At 42.6% G+C, this 14463-nt stretch overlaps 1 pseudogene; it reads right to left on the reverse strand.

Annotated features, from left to right (window-relative positions):
• Positions 1–11848: 11848 nt before the first annotated feature.
• LOC106734294 (60S ribosomal protein L15-like) lies at positions 11849–12460 on the reverse strand (annotated as a pseudogene).
• Positions 12461–14463: the final 2003 nt, after the last annotated feature.

Here is a 14463-nt window from a genome sequence, read left to right on the forward strand (position 1 = left end):
CAGACTAGTGAAGTCTGGAGTGTGATATCATGTGAGAAGGTATTAAACCAACAGAAAAGTCCAAGGAAACAATTGGGGTTTTGGAAAAGTCATGGCACATTTATTCTATGTTTTTTTCTATGCAAAAATGCATCATGACTTTTCAGACAACCCAATAGAAGGTGAAACTTTGCTGAATCCTGATAGTGACTGAGAAGTTGAGATTCATTTATAAGAGTAATAAAGAAGATGTTGGGGGAAGGGCCTGATGTGAGACAAATTAGGTTATTTTTTTATAAAAAACTGACTTGCAACATGGAGGTATTTTATTTTAATGACCTCTTCCCTTCCCTTCCAACATCACTGGAATGTCAAAGATGAAGACAGAATGAAAACGTTCACTTGTGGTTGTGTGTAGACTAGAGCTTAACCATTAACCCAGACATACTTATAAAGGTGGTGGTCACAGGGAAATCGTTTTAGGAGCACCAAGGGATTAAAAAGAGCTAGCACCCTTACTGCCCCTACATAACCAGCTCACAAAATTCAAGATTTATTTCCAACCCAAATTTCAAACTGTAAACTAATACTTAAACTTGATATTTAAAATTTATAAAAGAAAGAAAGAAAGAAAGAAAGAAAGAAAGAAAGAAAGAAAGAAAGAAAGAAAGAAAGAAAGAAAGAAAGAAAGAAAGAAAGAAAACCTTGACGGAAGAAATCCACATTGGACCAGTCACAATCTTAAGCACTTAAAACAACAACAGGTATTAAAATCCCAAGAATAGCAAACCATAATAAGGAACTAAGAAGCCGGAGTGTTTGACTGACTTTGGAATCCATCTTAACCAAGCAGGATTGAGCCACGGCCTCGGAGCTCTGCGAGCTTATGTTTATTTATAATATTCAATATTCCCATAAGCGCAAATGTTCCAAATGGAAGGTTACATTTTGATAATGCCCATTTCTTCATTAAGATTTCATCATCTACCTGCATTAAAAAGCCTTCCCTCCACTCTGTTGCTCCTGCTTTCACCTTGTGTATTCTTGCTTTATTTGCTTAATCTTGAGATCCGAGCTTCCCAGGCACTCTCAAATTTGAAACGAGCAAAGTTTGTGCATTAGCGTATCCTGGGCATGCATGATTTATGAATGCCAGGTTTCTTGGCACAATTTAATGGGATAAGAGAGACTTTGTTTTAAACATTAAAATGAAAGTCAAGAAGTGGCAACAATGGGTGGGATATCAGAATGTAGTGTGTAAAAAGTTCAAGTCAAGAGTTAACCAGTTCTTACTAGGTTGTTTCTCAGTGTGTAGACTGATGACCCAACCGATTGAATAAATTACACAGAGCCCCAACATATGGCCAATGAAAAAAGTATTTCAAACTATTACTCTGATAACTTACCCAAACTATCATTCTACAAAAATAAATAAATAAAATAAATGGTTAACATCTCAATAAATGGAGAAAAGAAATACTTTTGACTAGGCCAAAATAAATCTGTGTTCTCCTAGGAGGCATCTTATTTATATTCAAGTCAAAATAGTTTTTGCTCTGATTGAGGCTTTTAAATCTATCAGTCAGTGCTACCAAAGCCCTTAAAGATAAGCCAAAACCTTCATCTATCAAGAGAACGATCCTCCCTGAGTAAGTTAGGAGCCCGACTTTCATTACATGCCCCTATAATACAAAGGCTGAATATGGAGTTTATTTTTCTTATCACAAGATATGAGCTCAAATAATAAAATTTTGGATTAATAAGTGGAACTAAAATACACTTGATAAGCAAAATAATCATTAAATTAATTATTCAAATGATGTCCTTCATTTGAGATGTACCACACAAACAATATCTAATCTTTCTTTGCCCAGGGCTAAACCAAAGTACTTGTGAGATCATAACTAAGGTCTTCAGATAACAACACAGTAATCTTACATTTAAGTTTCTGATGTCCTGTGTAATGATCGCTCATAAATGCTTCCACAGAACCCAAAGGGTTTTGATGCTAATGTTAGAAAATGAGGATCAACAAAGCCCATGGCTTGAGCAAGGATTCCCAGACAACTGGAAACTTTGCTTCCTACAGGAGTCTTCCACATCCCTTATGGTGGAAGCCAACTCTGAACCACGTTCATCGTTCAGGGCACTTTTCTTGTGCACTTCCAGAAACACTGGCCAGTGCGCAGGGCCTGACAAGGCAGACAAACACAACGGTTACCTTGTAGATTTTGCAAGGGCAGAGTCATAATGCCTCCGGCTGCAGCTGCTGCTACCAGCCCTTGGATGTTGGTGAGATTCGCTGTGGGCAGTGTGAGGACCAGTCCTTGCTGACCGCCTAGCTGCCCGGCCATGTTGAAGGGGATGAGGATAGGCTGGTTGAGGGCTGGGGGGCCTCCCGGCATCACGCCGGCTACAGCAGAAGCTAACTGCTGTGCCGTCAGAAGTGGCTGCAATGAAACAAATAAACCTCGTTCAGTTTCCGGCAGAATCAAGACATAGGCTTTTAAAGCATTTTCCTTCCACTTACGCGGGGCTGGCAAGTTCCTGAAGAAGTAGCAAAGAAGCCTGCTCTGTCTCAGAAGAAAAAAATGATCAACTGGTACGGAAAAATAAAATTGAAATTAGATTACGTTTATTTCTTTGGATAGTTTCATTCAGTTTGGACTTTCTTCTCAGTAACTCAAATACCTTTAAAAAGTAATGTCTTACACTTATGTATTATCCTTTCAATGAGCTTTCATTAGATCCGAATCTGACATATTTGAGACTTTCAGCTAATTTATTCTGTGTTGTTCTAGAAAGAACTCATTGGGACCAGTGGGATTTTTAGGCTAAAAACAGCAATGAAATAATATTACTTAGGGGGGCCCGCAGATAGCATAGTGGTTGAGGCACTGGACTCCCACAGTTCGAGTCCCAGCTCTGGCAGTTTGAAACCCACACTGGGCATAGGCGCATGTGTGCCCAAAATCTCAGGAGAAGAATGGAGGAGAAGGATTGCAGCCTGGCCATCCCCCGGAGGGGGTGGTTTTTCACTTTCCCTCTCTCTGTCTCTCTGTCTCTCCAGTGAGCGCATGTACCCTATGGAAAAAACCTTCAAAAAATGTACTATTTTTCACTATTAAACTAACAACAATAAAAATGTAAAAGATTTACTCAATACTAGAAAGCTTATAGTGACATCATTATGCAGATCGATAGCTAAAGGCCATGCATGCTGCCATAATCCTTTGGAAAGCAATTTGGAAATACATTATCAAAAGCTAGAAAAATATTCACCCCCTTTTGACTCAGAATTACTGCTAAAATACAGCTTGAGATACATTTCAAAAGAAAAAAGACAAATGGATGAAAATATGAATTACATTTTAAAACACCTAACTGTTGGGAAATGCTTTGTTACCATACTAGATAAGATACAGTATAGTCACTAAAATGCATTACAACATCACTTTAGAAAAATAGAAAATATTTGTAATATGGAAATACACTGGACAATTATAGTAAGTAAATTTGAGTAGTTACTATTAAAATGGCAAAATATACATGCAATGACAAGATCTAAACTAAAATATAAAAAAATTAAACTATGAAATATGGATAAAGTTTAAAATGCTTTTAAAAATGCATTTGTTGTAACTCTAATATTATTTACCCAGTTAAAAAGTGGGACTAGCAGATGGCATAGCAGTTAGGTTGCTGGACTCCCACATGGCCAATCATGGTTCAAGTCCTAGACCCGGTAGCTCAAAAATCACACCAGATATGTGTGCGTCTATGCTAAGATCCTGGGAGGAGGAGTGAGGAGAAGGGATTCTAGTGTGGTCATCCCCTCTCAGGGGTAATATCTCCCTTTCCCTATCACTGTGTCTGTCTGTCTGTTTCTCCCTCGCCCCCTCTGGTGAGTACACGCACCCTAAGGTGCGTTTATTATATTTTAATTTTATACCTTTTTCAAAAAGTATGTAAAAACACACATTTATGTCCGTTATGGATCCTGTAGCCACTGTTGATCCCATAGCCTGGCAGTAGACCAGCCTGAGTGTGGGGGGCGAGCCCCTCGCAATAAACCTCGTTCAGTTTCCGGCAGAATCAAGACATAGGCTTTTAAAGCATTTTCCTTCCACTTACGCGGGGCTGGCAAGTTCCTGAAGAAGTAGCAAAGAAGCCTGCTCTGTCTCAGAAGAAAAAAATGATCAACTGGTACGGAAAAATAAAATTGAAATTAGATTACGTTTATTTCTTTGGATAGTTTCATTCAGTTTGGACTTTCTTCTCAGTAACTCAAATACCTTTAAAAAGTAATGTCTTACACTTATGTATTATCCTTTCAATGAGCTTTCATTAGATCCGAATCTGACATATTTGAGACTTTCAGCTAATTTATTCTGTGTTGTTCTAGAAAGAACTCATTGGGACCAGTGGGATTTTTAGGCTAAAAACAGCAATGAAATAATATTACTTAGGGGGGCCCGCAGATAGCATAGTGGTTGAGGCACTGGACTCCCACAGTTCGAGTCCCAGCTCTGGCAGTTTGAAACCCACACTGGGCATAGGCGCATGTGTGCCCAAAATCTCAGGAGAAGAATGGAGGAGAAGGATTGCAGCCTGGCCATCCCCCGGAGGGGGTGGTTTTTCACTTTCCCTCTCTCTGTCTCTCTGTCTCTCCAGTGAGCGCATGTACCCTATGGAAAAAACCTTCAAAAAATGTACTATTTTTCACTATTAAACTAACAACAATAAAAATGTAAAAGATTTACTCAATACTAGAAAGCTTATAGTGACATCATTATGCAGATCGATAGCTAAAGGCCATGCATGCTGCCATAATCCTTTGGAAAGCAATTTGGAAATACATTATCAAAAGCTAGAAAAATATTCACCCCCTTTTGACTCAGAATTACTGCTAAAATACAGCTTGAGATACATTTCAAAAGAAAAAAGACAAATGGATGAAAATATGAATTACATTTTAAAACACCTAACTGTTGGGAAATGCTTTGTTACCATACTAGATAAGATACAGTATAGTCACTAAAATGCATTACAACATCACTTTAGAAAAATAGAAAATATTTGTAATATGGAAATACACTGGACAATTATAGTAAGTAAATTTGAGTAGTTACTATTAAAATGGCAAAATATACATGCAATGACAAGATCTAAACTAAAATATAAAAAAATTAAACTATGAAATATGGATAAAGTTTAAAATGCTTTTAAAAATGCATTTGTTGTAACTCTAATATTATTTACCCAGTTAAAAAGTGGGACTAGCAGATGGCATAGCAGTTAGGTTGCTGGACTCCCACATGGCCAATCATGGTTCAAGTCCTAGACCCGGTAGCTCAAAAATCACACCAGATATGTGTGCGTCTATGCTAAGATCCTGGGAGGAGGAGTGAGGAGAAGGGATTCTAGTGTGGTCATCCCCTCTCAGGGGTAATATCTCCCTTTCCCTATCACTGTGTCTGTCTGTCTGTTTCTCCCTCGCCCCCTCTGGTGAGTACACGCACCCTAAGGTGCGTTTATTATATTTTAATTTTATACCTTTTTCAAAAAGTATGTAAAAACACACATTTATGTCCGTTATGGATCCTGTAGCCACTGTTGATCCCATAGCCTGGCAGTAGACCAGCCTGAGTGTGGGGTGCGAGCCCCTCGCTGTGGTGATGTAGGAAGGACCCTGCCCTGGCCAGGCTGGATGACCACGAGAGCCATGGGTCTTAGAGTCCCTGACGCAGGAAGTTCCCTCCCGCTGTGGGTGCTGTGTGGAACATAATCCCACGTCTACTTTGCTGCAGGAACCAGTCTGTAACTCTTTTTTTTTGGAGAGGTTTTTGCTATAGGGTGCGCGTGCACTCGCCAGACCAACAGAGAGAGACAGAGAGACAGAAAGCGAGAAATCACCCCCCGGGGGGATGGTCACGCCGCAATCCCTTCTCCTCCATTCTCCTCTCGGGATCTTGGGCACGCATGCACACGCGCCCGGCATGAGTTTTAAGCCACCAGGTCCGGGACGCAAACCGTGGTCGACTACGTGGGAGTCCAGCAACATAGCCATTACGCTAACTGCTGGTTCCCAGACAACTCTTATCCAGGGGGTTTCACCTCAACTTTTTTTTCCCCCCTTAAAAGTGATATGACTCTAAAAGTGAAAGGTATTGAATAGCGACCTGCTTCGAAACCCAGCATACAGCAGCCCGACATTATTTCTCGAGCAGTAGTTACCCCACCAGCGAGGTATGGAGAGGTTTGGAACTTGCCCAAAGTCCCACATCTAGTGGGGGAGAAGTTCCAAGGTCACGTCCAGACAGGCTGCCTCACAGCCCATGTTTTACCCCTTCCCTGTGACCCTGTCCAGTACAAGGAACAGATTTAGAGAAGTGGGGCTTTATTTGAAGAATGAGGGGAGAGGTCGAAGGGTGAGCCCACCCGTCCTTTAGTCACTTCCTATGACATTCCCTCTGGGCCCCTTCTGGGGAGACTCTGAAGAGGCCCTAGGGCTCTATGCCGCCTAGATTCAGAACCATCACTAAGGCCCTAGCTCCTCGTGTATTTGTAGACTTTGTTAAACTCACAGAGCGATGGTGCTTCCCTTTTGTAAAAAATACAGTGTTGCTCTAAAGAGCAAATAAATTACTCTGGGAAGAAGTACAAAATCATACACCAGTCCTCAGACTCCTGGTGTTACATCACTGACCATAGTGATATGATAAGAGGGGACCAAATGGTAGTCCTTAGACAGCTTATAGGCCGCAGATGCGGGATTCCTGGCCTGCAGTGGTTTGTTTGTTTGTTTGTTTATTTATATTTTATTTTTCCTTTTGGTAGAGGTTTTAGTCTTTTGGGTTCTGCACTCACTGGAGAGAGAGACAGAGACTCTAAGAGGGAAAGTGAGAAATCAGCCTCTGGGGGGATGGCAACACTGCAATCCCTTCTCCTCTGCTCTCCTCCCGGGATCTTGGGCACACTTGAGTTTCAAGCCACTGGGTCTGGGACTCAAACCATGGTTGGCCATATGGGAATTCAGCAATGTAACCACTACGCCATCTGTTGGTCCCTGCAGCACTGTTAAAACTGGGTTTGCAGGCTCAAAGTAAGGCACACGCTCTCCAATCGGCCACAGCGCCCGCTCCTTGCTTTCCAAACTCTGTACTAGTTTCTGACCCTGGAGCATTAGAGTGTGTTACCCCTCGTCTGCTCACAGGCACACACATTCACACGTATGCAATGTTATAACCCTACAATCGTAAAGGGTATGTCAACACTGCAATCCCTTCTCCTCTGCTCTCCTCCCGGGATCTTGGGCACACTTGAGTTTCAAGCCACTGGGTCTGGGACTCAAACCATGGTTGGCCATATGGGAATTCAGCAATGTAACCACTACGCCATCTGTTGGTCCCTGCAGCACTGTTAAAACTGGGTTTGCAGGCTCAAAGTAAGGCACACGCTCTCCAATCGGCCACAGCGCCCGCTCCTTGCTTTCCAAACTCTGTACTAGTTTCTGACCCTGGAGCATTAGAGTGTGTTACCCCTCGTCTGCTCACAGGCACACACATTCACACGTATGCAATGTTATAACCCTACAATCGTAAAGGATCTGCCACAAGGAGCCCATTCCCAGTCTGTGAAACTCTCGCTTGGCTCCCATAACCCAGCAGACACTCCTCAGGCCTGATGCCCACAGGCACAGGATCTCTGCTGAGACGGGCGGGATCTGAGGCCACAGGGAGACTTGGTGCCAACTACAAGAACATTAAGACCAACCCGAGCCCTAAACCTGGGTGAGCCCTCAATATGCTGCAGGGGATTAAGTTAGAGGGCCAACAATGACAACCGAAGGGCATGAAAGGCCCAACCTTCAGCTTCTTTCCAGAAAGCAGGATGAACTCTAAAAGCTTCACACTAAACAGCAGAGGTTAAAAAAAAAAAAAAAGGCCCAGCCTTTTATAATTGTGTTCTATATCTCCATATAACCCACACCAGGCTGCAAAAAAACAAATATTGGACTTTAAAAAATAATGAATGTATTTCTTTATTAATGCAGGAGCTATGTGTGATGTACAGTATTGTCAAACCCAATAAGCTGAACTTGCATTAAAATTGCATTAACTTTTTTATATTAAATCACATCTTGTATTTCAAAAATGGCTATAGTAAGGTTGAAATAACTTAATTTTCTTCACACTCCAGTCATTAAAGTTTTACTTTCTAGAAAACTGCATGGTAACCAATGGCGGAATGGTAGTGGGTTTTAAAGAAAAAAAAATTACAAACGATTAAAACTAATCTTCCGTTTAAGGAGAGAGAAGAGTTTTGCAAACACATATTTTCTCGATGGTATTTAATAAATAATGTAGTCATACGGTCTCTCACATAAAAATGTATCGCCGTCTTTACTCTGTTGGAGTTAATTGGATTTAACTCATTATTATTTATTTGGTTATTTATGTGGTTAAATCATCCTAAATGCACCCTAATGGAAGCAGAAGAGAGATACCGACCTGCGGCCCGACCGGAAACGGGGGGTGGGTCTGACTGGCTTGGTGCTGGTCAGGGGTGCCGGGGTCTGACAGTGTTGCCGGGTTTCCTCTGGCCCCTGGAATTCAAAAGAAAAGTGTTCCCTTAACACAAGATCCAGCCTGGGAACCGCACACGACCCCATTTTCCTGTGATGTCACATGACATTAAGGCGCAGATGACATGACACAGTGGCTTATCTATAGCTCCAGTGCTCAAATCAATTATCAGCTGCATAAATGATGCTGAGGGACATCAGGGTGGCTAACGTCATCAGGAGACAGAAGGCCAGGACTACGGAGAAGGTAACACTGTCATTAGTTATGCTAACAGGCTTTGCAGGAGGTATCAGTTTGCAGGGAGTACCCTGCGTCCTGTGTGGGGAAAATGCATCCTATGTGCAGGCGAGCACCTGCTAATCTAATTCCCCAAAGCCAGAGAAAGTGTGATCGGAGACGTGACCAAGCCCATCTATGTTGTTCCCTGATATGGCCTCCTCCATCTCCTTGAAATCCCCCGTTCTATCCACGCGTGTTTCAGAACCCATCTAAGGAGCGTGCTTCCCTAAAAACAAATCCTTTTTCATGGACGCCTTATTCAGCTTCCTAAAAAGAACAAGACCTCCTGAAGCAAGTGTCCTGGGTACTGCCTGAAACAGTAGGAGCCCCACAGGAGCCCGGGAGCCCTGCTCTGCTACACAGAAGATAACTTACTTCCTTTGCTAGAATTCTGCTGGCCCTCAAAGCAGGAAAAGTAAAATTCCACCCAAACAGTGAATCTTTCAGACCCGTTCAAAGCGATCGTTTTTTCTGGTGTGCTTATGTGTTGGGTTTCAGCATAAGCCATAGGAAGTAAGATAGTGGCAGAAACAATAAATACAAAAGGAAACAAACAAATAAATGAAACCAACAGCAATTTTTGGTAGCTTTGCTTTCTTGGAATTTTTTAATGGGGTGGTTGAAATTCAATTCCAAGTAAACCTTAACAAGATCCTCTTTCCTGATGTTGGTCCTATGAATAGCAAGTGGAAGACGATCCGAATCCTGTTTACCAGCATGCCATGGACGACCAAGAAGAAAAGATACAGTCTGTCACACTTATAAATTTTAAAGAAGGTATTATTGGCTCATTTAAAACAAATTCTTCTATATATTCTCCAAAGGGCCAGACTTATAAATAATGGAAATGTGGAAAAAAATACTTCAGCACATTAAGCTACAAATAAAATTGACTGCTACATATTATTCAATTGACTTCTATCTCCACAGCAATGTGTCAATCATAACAGCATTTTATAATAGGATTAAGCAATAAACGTGCAAAGCTATTATGCAGAAATCTGAAAATCTGATTAATTTGTAATATTTTTCTGTGCAGAAAGTCAGGAATGGACATTGCTTTGGGAATACTTACAAGCATTCTATTGAAATTTCTAAATTGATTTGGAACGAACTAATAAAAACACAGACTTGCTGACATTTTATAAAGTGAATTCTGTCAAAATATGTTTGGCATTTTAATGATCTCTGTCATTTAATAACAAGAGGAAGATGACCCATCGTAAGATGCCAATGATTTCCCCATCATGTGCACAAGACCTTTCTTCTAAATTTTTTATATGTGATTTACTTACTATGCTTGAAAGCAGGGCATTTAAACAGGGAGATGCCTGATGCAGTCTGCATCTCACGGTCTCTGTCCGTCTAGCCCCAAGTCCTAGTTTGCCTTAAAATTCTCAGCAGAGCTTTGTATACTTCAAAGAGCTCACTAGGTCCCCAAATGATGCTTTTGGTCAAATATTTGGATTAGGTGCATTCTCAAATGACTGAAAATGTACTGTTTTAAAATTTGGGGTGGTTTCCCCATATTTGCCAGGCATGAACTGTTATACCAGTCTGTGAGAAGAGTTTCATAATGCACAGAAAAAGAGAAAAGCCCTTGTAAGCAATTTAAAAAATGCATATTATTTTTTAAAAAACAATCGGCGCCATGGCAAGCCCTCCATCTCCCATTTCTTCTGCACACGCCAGGCCTGCTTTCTGTCTCTGTCCCTGATGTATGCTACTGTCGTGTCTAGGGTTGATCCCGGGCACTGTGTCAACAAGATTGTGTATCTGTCCCCCTGCAACTTTACACAGATTACATTTGCTTACGTTTATTCTTTGTTGCTTTGAGCCGTACTGGTGCTCGGCAGCTTGTTCTGAGGCTGGTTATTCTCAAAAACCATGTTCAACACAGAGCAGGGCAATTCCACACAATTTCATGTGTAAAATGAAGTCTTTCACAGGCTCTAGAGGAGATTATGTATGCTCTCCTGCCTGGATCAAAAAGTAATGTTTCTCCTTAATGCGCATCTCCATTTTCCCCAAACACATGTATCACGCTTAACCTTGTAGGACCATAAACTAATCTGTCTGCTGGGAACGTGGCCCCCGACCAAGGGCCTTCTCGGAGCCAGAGGGGAAATGCGGCAGTCGGAATAGATAAACGAGTCGGCTAAGGGCTTCAGCGCGTCTGAAGCAGCACGCAGCTGTACAGCGGCAGAGACCTCGGGTGAGATGTGTCCGTGTGCGCAGATACACAAACACACTACCGTGTGCACAGATACACAAACACACTACCGTGTGCACAGATACACAAACACACTGTACCGTGTGCACAGATACACAAACACACTGTACCGTGTGCACAGATACACAAACACACTGTAACAGGCTGGGCGCGGCGCTCTGGGAGTCTGGGAAACTGTGCCTCTCTGGAGGGCAGGGAATCCTGGAAAACTCTCTGAGGTCTGAAGTTAATAGTTTGTCTTTTTTGTCAGCAGCTATGAGCTGTGTAGTTCATAGACGGCTGTTGATGGTTCGCCACTTCTGTCGGCTTTGCAGTCACAGTTTCTGAATATTCACGTAAAAAAAATAGAGGTGTGACTTTTTCCTTTCCTTTCCTTCCCTTTCCTTTCCTTTCCTTTCCTTTCCTTTCCTTTCCTTTCCTTTCCTTTCCTTTCCTTTCCTCTTTTCTTTTGCCATAGGGCATATGCATTCACCAGATATCTGAAACTGAGAAATCACTTCCTCCCAAGGGAGTGGGAAATGGCCATGCCACAATCCTTCTCCTCTATTCTCCCGGGATTTTGTCCATGCATGCACATAGGCCTGGTGTGATTTTTCAAGCTACCAGGTCCAGGACTCGAACCATAGTCAGCCATGTGGGAGCTAAACACTTTAACCACACCAACCTGCTGGCCTGAGATTTAACTTTTAGTTCAGCAGTAACTGAACGAAGCAGTTCTTTATTTTTTTGTCCTAAATTGTTAATTAGGTATGAATTTTACAAACATTTCTTAGATTAGTGGTAACAGTGGAGAATATTGTGCCTTCTCCAAGTTGCATGGTGAGTGCCACCATTGTGTGGTGGAACTTGTGGCCCTTTCCAAGGCCTCGGCTCTTGCAGCCTACAGATGTCAGCCCACGCATCTCCCTGTGCTTGTGGACTGGTTTGGTAACCCACTGGGTGTCAGGGTTTTTTTGATAGCTTTATGGAATGAATCAATGAGGATAACCTCGAAAAATTTGTATGTGGAATCTTCACCTACCCAGTAAGAATTCAGGACGCTAAGAGCCCCACGGTGGTGTCCAGCTCACTCCTCTGCAACAGAGTGGATGCTTCGAGCAAACTTGAGCAGGTTAACACCATGATGGACAGGCTTGCCATAGGTTGCACCCATGGGGACTGGGCGTTTGCAGCCTCCACGATGCACACAAATCCGGTATATGACATAACCTTGCTTTGCCTTGTAGCCCAGTATGCACGCTCTATCCAGCCAGGTGGGGTGGAGCGCCTGGTGCAGCGCCGAGAGCTGGCGGTACTGCCAGCAGCAGACCCGCAGGAGAAAGCGCATCACGTCGGACCGCTTCTTCCGCCACAGCGCCTGAATGTACTTGGACACACCCATCTTGGCAGCCATATGGAAAGGAGTCTTTCTCCCACAATTCCTTTTTTGTTTGGTACAGTCCTTTAAGGAAGGTATTTTGATCTTACTATTGTTTAACATAAATTTTGGCAATTTCTTTAAATTATTAGCTTATTGGTAAATTCTACCTCAATTCTTACTTAGATATTAAAAACAGTTTGGCGCAAGGGTTAAAAGGAAGGACTTGGACCAGCAGATGGTGAAATGGTTTTGTCGCTAGACTACCGTATAGTCGACCATGGTTTGAGTCCTGGACCCAGAGGCCTGAAACTGATGCTGTGTGTGTGTATACCACAAATCCAAAGAGAAGACTAGAGGAGAAGGGATTGCAGCGAGGCCATCCCCCTGGGGGGTGATTTCTCTCTCTGTCTCTCCAGTGAGTGCACGCACCCTATGGCAAAAAAATCTCAAAAAAAAGGGGGAAGGACTCTTTCCTTTTCTTTCTTTTTCTTTTAGGAGATTTTTTCCATAGGGTGTGTGCATTTGCCAGAGAGAGAGAGAGAAACAAAAAGTGAGAAATCACACCCCCTCTGGTGGGGAATGACCATGCCACAATCCCTTCTCCTGCATTCTCCTCTTGGGCTCTTGGCCATGCGTGCGCATGCACCCGACATGACTTTCAAGCTGCAGGGTCCAGGACTTGAACTGTGGTTGACTATGTGGATGTCCAGTGACGTAACCAGTACGCCATCTGCTGGTCCCCAAATTTTCAGGTCTGCCTGGTAAGTTTAAATTTGGCTCTGCTACTTACCTAAGTATGTGAACTTGGGCTTGCTTGCTTTCTAACTTCTTTCTGCATCAGCATCCTCTTGTAAAAGTCAGGGCTCATACTACTGCCATCTTCACTCGCCTTTTAGCCAGCCAGGATGCCAGGCACATGCGTGCCTACCTGGCCCGCACAGGTTGACTTGGGAACCACACCTGGTCTTCCATATGGCCTTCAGCATGGCGAAGTGTTTGCCCTGTTGCCGCACCACTGCCGCTGGCCGAATCCATTTTTAATCCTGAGAAGGTACCTTCCCTTCTTACTCCTCTACCTTTGTGAAGTATGGCAGCCATGGCAGATTGAAGAGGAAATAGAATCGCACACGTGACTTACTCATCTCGGATAAAGCAGTTCCTCTTCTCCCAATGCCAGCCATCCTTCCAAGGTCCAGTGAGTAAGATTCCTTTGTTAATGATCAGTGCATTTTTAATGACTTGGGTTCCTCCGCTGGAAACTTTGGGGTCCTGTCCTCTAAGCATTAGCATGAACATAATCACGTGATGGTCACAGAGATTCAGGGATGTCTCAGCTTTGTCTGGTATTCAGGCCTTCCTTACTATTTTCATTCCTGCCAGGCATGAGGTGATGCAAAGGTTGCTGACTATAAGGTAGACAGGTCAATGTATTATTATTTTATGTTGAGCATGTGAATCCCAGCTAAGCAGGGCATAAGACCCATCCAAATTAAACTTCCCCTTCTTTCAGTTTCTTCAAGATTACCAAATGCCAAGGAGGGTGTGGAGGTGTCTATAAAAATTTCAGAGCCACTGCCACGGTTTGCTACTTTTCTTTGCCAGTCAGGACTTCTTTAAGAAACTGGCCACACACGTGTTTATGCACAGAAAACTATACAGACTCCCAGTGGAATTTGAGATTCTAAAGTAACAGGCTGATTCTGTAAGCCACACTTGAAATCAAATACCTATCAATTCACATAAGAGTTTGTGAGTGTTTGCAGATTATGTGGTCGGGTACTTGTAACCTCACCCACTGTAGCCTGTAGAACAGAAAATGTTTGATATTAATGTAAAAATGGATTCCTTTATTACTCTAGCAAGTGACTTATCTGGGATCTGAGAGAGGGAAGGTCAATATTCTGAGGGTGAGGGGTCTAGGTCCTCGGTCATTCTAAATGCTCATTTTTTACTTAAGGTTGCACATATTTATGAAAATTCAAAAAGATAGGTGGGACATTGTGTTAAAGCACAAAAATAAGATC

Source organism: Tupaia chinensis, unplaced genomic scaffold, assembly GCF_000334495.1.
Source record: "Tupaia chinensis unplaced genomic scaffold, TupChi_1.0 Scaffold000088_1, whole genome shotgun sequence".
Classification (NCBI taxonomy): Eukaryota; Metazoa; Chordata; class Mammalia; order Scandentia; family Tupaiidae; genus Tupaia; species Tupaia belangeri.